The sequence below is a fragment of the Pinus tabuliformis genome, chromosome 4_1 (assembly GCF_031772625.1).
Source record: "Pinus tabuliformis cultivar Carrire ecotype Pingquan chromosome 4_1, CPIR1, whole genome shotgun sequence".
NCBI lineage: Eukaryota > Viridiplantae > Streptophyta > Pinopsida > Pinales > Pinaceae > Pinus > Pinus tabuliformis.
Genome location: NC_142303.1, coordinates 377,345,958 through 377,353,512, shown reverse-complemented (window position 1 = coordinate 377,353,512; position 7,555 = coordinate 377,345,958).

The window sequence follows — 7,555 nt, the reverse complement described above, 5'->3', positions numbered from 1 at the left end:
AGACCCTGATACCTTCCTGTTTGAGTTTTTTGTCCTTTGTCGAACTTATGACTATACAGAAGATGAGAAAAAGTTGAAAGTTTTTCCCTCCACCCTCAAGGATGCAACATTACGCTGGTTCATGGGGTTACCTGGAAATAGTATCACTACTTGGGCTCAGATGCAGCAAGCCTTTAACAACAAATACCAAGATTACTATAGGTCAAAGGAAACCAAGGGGGAAATCTTTCGGATGACCATGGGAAATGATGAGTCTCTAGAGGACTATGAGGAAAGGTTCCAACTTAGCTATAAACGGGCCAGGTGCACACTTGACCCTAAATCTCTAAAGCTGGTTCTGCTCCGAGGAGTCCCTGAAGACCTTCTAGATACCCTTCACATGCTAGCTGGAGGAGATATTTACCAACTACCTTATGAGGATATAAAGACTGTGTTTAGAAACCACTCTAGGGAAGCCCGGAAAAGAGGTAGGGGGAATCCACTTTCAGCTAGTACTACCTTCTCCAAGCATGAGTTTGCTAATCAGCTGGAAGACCTCAAAAGTGAGGTGAGACAGACCATTGCCATGCAACTTGATACGTTCCGAATCCAACAAAAGAAAGAGGAAGCTGAGAGGGCTTTGGCCATTTTCTGTCCCACATGTACGAGGAAGCACCCTAAGAACGAGTGTCCATTACACTCAATGGAGGTATGTTTCGTTTGTGAGGAGAACCACCCTACAAACCAATGCCCAACCTTGCCCGGATTCAAAGCCATGTACCAAGGGACTGAGGCACCCACTGAACCTCTCTACTTCCTCAACCAAAGGCGACCGCATGGACCTAGACCTTACCAGCAGGGGATGCAAGGGACATCCCAATCTTATTATAGCCCCAACCAATCTGCTCACATGCCTTCTTGGGGTCCCCCTGCTCATCCTTCCTGGTCTGCACCTCCTCCGTGGTCTTATCCACCTCAATACCATTCTCAACCCACTGCTCATTCATTTCACTCACATGTCCAGCCACAGCCTCAGTGGAATGCACCTCAACCGGGGTGGAGGCCCCAATACAACTCTCCTCCCGCCATTCTGCCTCCACCACCGGCTAAACCACAACCATTACCACTTTCTCCTCTAAGACAACCCCAGATGCCTGCCCAACCGAACCCGAACCCCAACAACCGACAGGCCCAACAGGTATACACTAGGGAAACAACATGTCCTACCTATGCTGTGGAGATCTAGGAGATCAACCTGCGATCCGGAAATACCCTTCCAGATCACCAACCTCCTCCCCCAGAGGATGAGGAGGAGAAACAGGAAAGTGAACCCAAAGCCATTCCACCCTTTCCTGAGTGACTAACAGTAACCACACAACCAAACCCAGAGGAGACTGAACTTCTGGGGGAACTAAAACAGTTGTGTGTGAAAATACCCCTTCTCCAGGCCATCAAAGATGTACCGATATACAACAAATTTATTAAGGAGAAGTGTTTCAGGCACCCAGGCAGGAGAAAGAGAGATGCCTCGACGATCAATGTCATAGGACAACTGTCTGTTCTAATGTTGGGGCAAGTAATCTGTCCAAAGTATTTGGACCCTGGGAGTCCTATAGTTGATGTCCACATCAATGGCACCATTATCCCCCATACCTTGATTGATCTAGGGGCTGCCATTAATGTGATGACCAGGGACACCATGCTTAAACTCAACCTTCAGGGTTCCTTAAGGAAGACTTCGACAATCCTGCAATTGGCAGATCGCTCTGACTCCCGAAGGGATTGTGGAGGATGTCTTGGTCTCGGTTGACTCTTGGGAGTATCCTGCGGACTTCTTAGTCCTTCAACCAAAGGCAAAGCTTACTGGATACCCCCTCATTTTGGGAAGGCCTTGGTTAGCCACTGCGGATGCTTACATCAATTGCCGAGCTAGAAACATGACCATAAAAAATGGTCCTATGTCCAAGCAGCTAGTCCTATACCCTCCTGCCCAGCCCCTGCTAGAACATGACTTACCGCTCTGGCTAGAAGAAGGAGATGAAGATGAGGTATACTCTGCACCCTTGTGCACCATAGAAACCACTAGGGGAGGTCCTCAAACCGAGGATGATTTGATTGAGACCTTGATTTGGAATCCACCTCCCAGTGCACTGTCCTTAGAGGAATTGGTGGAGGATACCCAAGCCAGTACCTTAGTGGACCTCTGTGTGACTAATCCAACCTCTTCCAGAATTAAGAATGTGGAGTTTGGCCCCGGAAGAACTTTGAAGGTCAGCTCGTCCCTATCTCCTTCCCAGGAGAAGGAGCTGTGTAGCTTACTGAACAAACATTTAGATGCTTTCGCCTGGAGCTATAAGGAGATGAAAGGAGTCCATCCTTCGGTCTGTACCCATCACATCTACATTAAAGAAGATTGTAAACCAGTCAGGCAACCTCAGAGGAGAATGAATCCAGCCCTTAAAGACATTGTCAAAGAAGAATTGCAAAAATTGTTGGATGCAGGATTCATCTATCCTATCTCCGATAGTGAGTGGGTCTCACCCCTAGTGCTTGTGCCCAAGAAGAATGGGAAGTGGAGAATCTATGTAGATTACCGAGAACTTAACAAAGCCACTAAGAAAGACCATTTCCCTTTGCCTTTCATAGATCAGGTGTTGGATGGACTGGCAGGGAAGAAGCTTTTCTCTTTACTAGATGGGTTCAGCGGGTATAACCAATCCAAATCAGCCTGGAAGACCAAGATAAAACCACCTTCACCTGTCTTTGGGGTACCTTTGCCTATCGTGTCCTTCCCTTTGGGCTATGCAATGCTCCTGCCACTTTCCTGAGAGCAGTACTGAGCATCTTCTCTGATTTGGTCCATGATTTGGTAGAAATCTACATGGATGACTTCACTCCTTATGGGTCCAACTTCCGAGAAGCATTGACCAATCTGGGAAAAGTTCTAACCAAGTGCATTGAGATGAACCTGCCCCTCAGTCCTGAAAAATGTGAATTCCTGATGACTGAAGGGATCGTGCTAGGACATACCATTTCTCGCCAAGGACTACAGGTGGATCCTAATAAAATTGTTATCATCCAAAGGGTCCCACCTCCTCAAAAGGTAAGGGATGTTCGGAGTTTCCTAGGCTTAGCAGGATATTATCGAAGATTCATTAAAGACTTCAGCAAGCTAGCCTCGCCTTTGTTTGGACTCTTAGGGAAAGATGTTGAGTTTAAATGGATTGAAAACTGTCAAGGGGCACTGGATGAGTTGAAATAAAAGCTGGTTTCCGCCCCGATCTTGAGAGGTCCAAACTGGGCCCTACTGTTCCACATCCACACTGATGCCTCGAACAAAGCCATAGGGGCAGCCTTAGGACAAATTGAGGAGAAACTCCCATATGCCATATACTTCGTCAGCAAAAACTTGTCCAAGGCAGAAATGAACTATACCATAACCGAGAAAGAGTTCCTGGCCGTAGTCCATTCCCTAAACAAGTTCAGACACTACATCACCGGTTATCAAACATTTGTGCACACTGATCATGCTGCGATTAGATATTTAATGAATAAGCCTGATGTGAATGCTCGTATTATTAGATGGTTACTTTTGTTGCAACAGTTTGATTTGACTATCGTTGACAAAGCGGGTAAAGAAAATGTTGTTGCTGACTTCTTGTCTAGATTGGATTTGCCTGCAGGTGAAGAAGGAATAGTGGATGACTAGATGCCAGATGAACATCTATTTGCTATCTCAGTACTCTCTCCATGGTTTGCTGATATAGCAAATTACTTGGTCTCAGCACAGTTCCCTCCGCATCTGTCCTCAAAAGAGAAGAGAAGAATTGTAAGGAAGAGTGCCCCGTTCACATGGATTGGGGGCAACTTGTTTAAGCTTGGTCCAGATCAGATCTTGAGACGTTGTGTTAGGGAGGAGGAAGTCTTTGACATCCTCCTAACCTGTCACGATGGACCTTGTGGAGGCCACTTTGCAGCAAAAAGGACTGCCTTCAAAATTCTACAGGCAGGCTACTATTGGCCTACTCTCCATCAGGATGTCAGAAGATATGTCAGCCAGTGTGACTGATGTCAGAGGATGGGGAAACCGACTCCAAGAGATGAAATGCCTCTCCAACCTCAAGTGACCTTTGAGCCATTTGAGAAGTGAGGCATGGATTTTGTGGGTCCTATCAACCCTCCTTCAAAGCAACGGTCTTACATCATTGTGTGCACCGAATATCTGACCAAGTGGGCATAAATAAAGGCAATCAAAGCAGCAACAGAAGAAAAGGTGGCGAGTTTCTGAGGGAAAATATCTTCTACAAGTTTGGCTACCCAAGAGAGTTAGTCACAGATCAAGGAAGCCAGTTCACCTCCAACCTGATTGAAGATTTGCTCGCTCATCACAAGATCAAGCACAAGACTTCCACCCCATATAATCCTCAAGCAAATTGGCAGGTGGAAGTCACTAATCAAGCATTGGAAGGGATTTTGACCAAGATTGTGAGCAGCAGCAGAAAGGATTGGGCAGATCGCCTGGTTGAGGCCACTTGGGTCTACAACACCACTTGGAAGACCACAACTGGTTTCACACCTTATGAGCTGGTCTATGGGAAGAAAGCTTTGTTGTCCATAGAGTTCGAGTACAATACATTGAGGGTGTCAGCTCAATTGGACCTAGACCTCAGCCATGCTTAACGTGAGAGATTATTGCAGCTGAATGGGTTAGACGAACAAAGAATGCAGGCCCTCCTCCACTCAGAAGTAGTTCAACTCTAGAGGAAGATATGACATGACCGACACCTTAATGAGAAGCAATTCCAGCCGGGAGATTGGGTGCTGCTGTATGACTCAAGATACAAGGATTTCAAAGGGAAGTTGAGGACAAGATGGTTAGGACCATATTCAATGGAGAAATGTAATGACAATGGTTCCATCCTTATCCGAACCATTGATGAAGAAGCCATCGCCATGCTCGTCAATGGGCATCGAATAAAGATCTACAGGAAACCTCTTTCGAGGCAAGAGTTCATCGAAACTGTGGAAAAATCAGTGCTGGTAATAGAGAAGGGTTCTGCCTCTGTTTTGGCCACACCCTGAGCATCATCATAAAAAAAAAAAAGATCCTTGGGTGAAAACCTCTCCGAGGTGCCCAAGGCAGATGGTAGGGGTGAAAACCTCATTGAGGTGCCCCTGCTGTCTCTCTGAAAAAGAATTTGAATAAAAGCCCCTTGGGCGAAAACCTATCTGAGGCGCCCAAGGCAGATAGTAGGGGTGAAAACCTCATTGAGGCGCCCCTGCTGTCTCTTTTTTAAAAACAAAAAAAAGAGAAAAAGAAAGAGAGAAAGAAAAAGAAGGAAGAAACAGAGAGAAAAAAAACAAGTTTAATCCCTGGAAATTGTTGCAGGTTGTAGGAACACAATGCAGAAAGGAGGCCTCCCAACACCAGGACAAGGGTCCCTACCAAGTTACTAGGCATCCTCACATCCACTCCCTCCACGAACACTCATTTTTTTCAGGGTTCGGACACAATCTAGTCGTGGTTCAACCTTCTACAGGAAGCTATAGAACTTTCTACAGGAAGTTCCGTATTTCTGCAGGAACATCCTGTAGAGCCTTTGGGCAGGCCATAATCGATTATGGAGAGGGATTTGAAGCTTGAAGTCTGTTGAGGAGGCATGCAACCACTCTTTTCTTCCATCCTCCACTTGTTTCATCTCCTTTCACCACCATTTCCACCATCTAGTTGAATATACCTGCACAATCATACCAGAACTCTGTTTTCTCAGATAAAAAATTGTTTTTTTCAAGTGAAAAATAAAGCATGCAGAGGCCCGCACACTTTACCTATCAAGGCACCCTTAGGACCCTTCATCTGTGAATGCAACTTTTTTTGTTTCAGCATGCACCCCAGGGGGAGAAACGGCTACAAGATGTCCTACAGGAATCCTGTAGCAGCTGATCCGGCTGGAGCACATACCATGGAGACACCAACAGCTCACATCAAACAAAGCCGGTGCATGCAGCATTCACCACCGGAGAGTTGGGTCTCAAGGTCTTGGAACCAGCATCAGCCAATGGAAGAGGAGCTACAGCACCCGTGTGCGAAGCAGCAGCAAGCAAATCCAACATTCCTCATCCTGAACCCTGAAAAAAAAAATGTCCACGACCGCACAGGTAAGTGCCTAACCTTATTCGTCGAATTACATGAACTATACTCTAAAATTTGCATGACTGTGAGAATGGGCGGATCGAACAAGGTTGGTGGCCATTCAACTGGCCACCCACAGCCAGTTAGATGGCCTCGTAGGATCCGAATGGGCTTGGTTATGCCAAAAAGATGGGCAGTTGACACGTGGGAAGTGTCCAGTCGGGGAGAATCGGTAGTATGACAGAAATGGCGGCGGTGAATGCAGAGGGAAGGATTCGGTGGTCAGAGACACGCTGAGGAATGATGGCTGTGACGTCGGCCAATGGATCGGCCTAGACAGCTCACCCCCGCGCCATGAATTCCACAGCATTTCAAATTGGCCGGTCGAATAACTCATGGTAAACTACTGTCATTCGCACTTGCAACCATTTTTGCAGCCGAGTACTGATGAGCCCCAATTTTTGGTACAATTTGGGCTCATTTGGCCTACTTGCTTTGCTCAAACCATTCATCTTTTATTGCTTATGCATTCATTTCTTGGTTTATTCGTGTTGTTTGTAGGAAGAAGGGTAGGCATTCTATCTACGTGACTATTACATGATGATTTCAGGTTTTTGGCATTAAAAGGGAGCAAAGACCACGAAAAAGGAGACAAGGAGACAGTAAGGTGGCACTGCTGGTTTTTAGGAGAGGATGTCTATAGTCTTGGGGACCTTCCTCGTGATTCCCACCATAGCTCCGAGCTCCAACCAATCTCCCCACCAAGCTTAGAGGCAGCCAACCATTCTACAGGAAGAGCAGTTACAACTGTTCTACAGGATCAGCAGTTTAACCTTCAGTTGGACAACCGAGCTCCACAAATCAAGGAAACCTGTTGGATTATCATTTTGCATAAATACTGAGGCCATAGCCTTTGATAGGAGCTTTTTGAACTTTTGCATTACTATTGTAATTTCGGACTACGAGCTACAGCTCAGTGTTGGTTCTTTTTGTAAGCCAGTTTTGGCATGACATCAGATTTTTGGTTATGAATAAAGGCAGGCATATTTGATCTCATTCTGAGTTTCTAAGGGAGCTATAGCTCTCAGGTTAGGGCCCAACCTGAGAGCAATAGACCTCCTCTGTTTTGTAGTGTTATTTGCCTTTCGTTCCAGCACTTCGTTTCTTTACTTTGACATGCAATTCAAATTTACAGTCTGCTGATTTAGTTTTTATGAGATTGAATAGGATTAGTTTATGGTGAATTTGCTTTCAGTTGCTTAGATTCGATAGGAGGTTTGTAATACATAGGAGCTCCAAGAAAAAGGTTGTTAGAGATCACTGCCATCTCTGTTTAGGGATTGGGGTGCAGTCCATATCAACCACCAAAAAGAAACGCAGTCTTTTACTTCCATGCAAGCTGCAACATAGCCATTTTCATCGTAGATCCATCCATGCACTTTG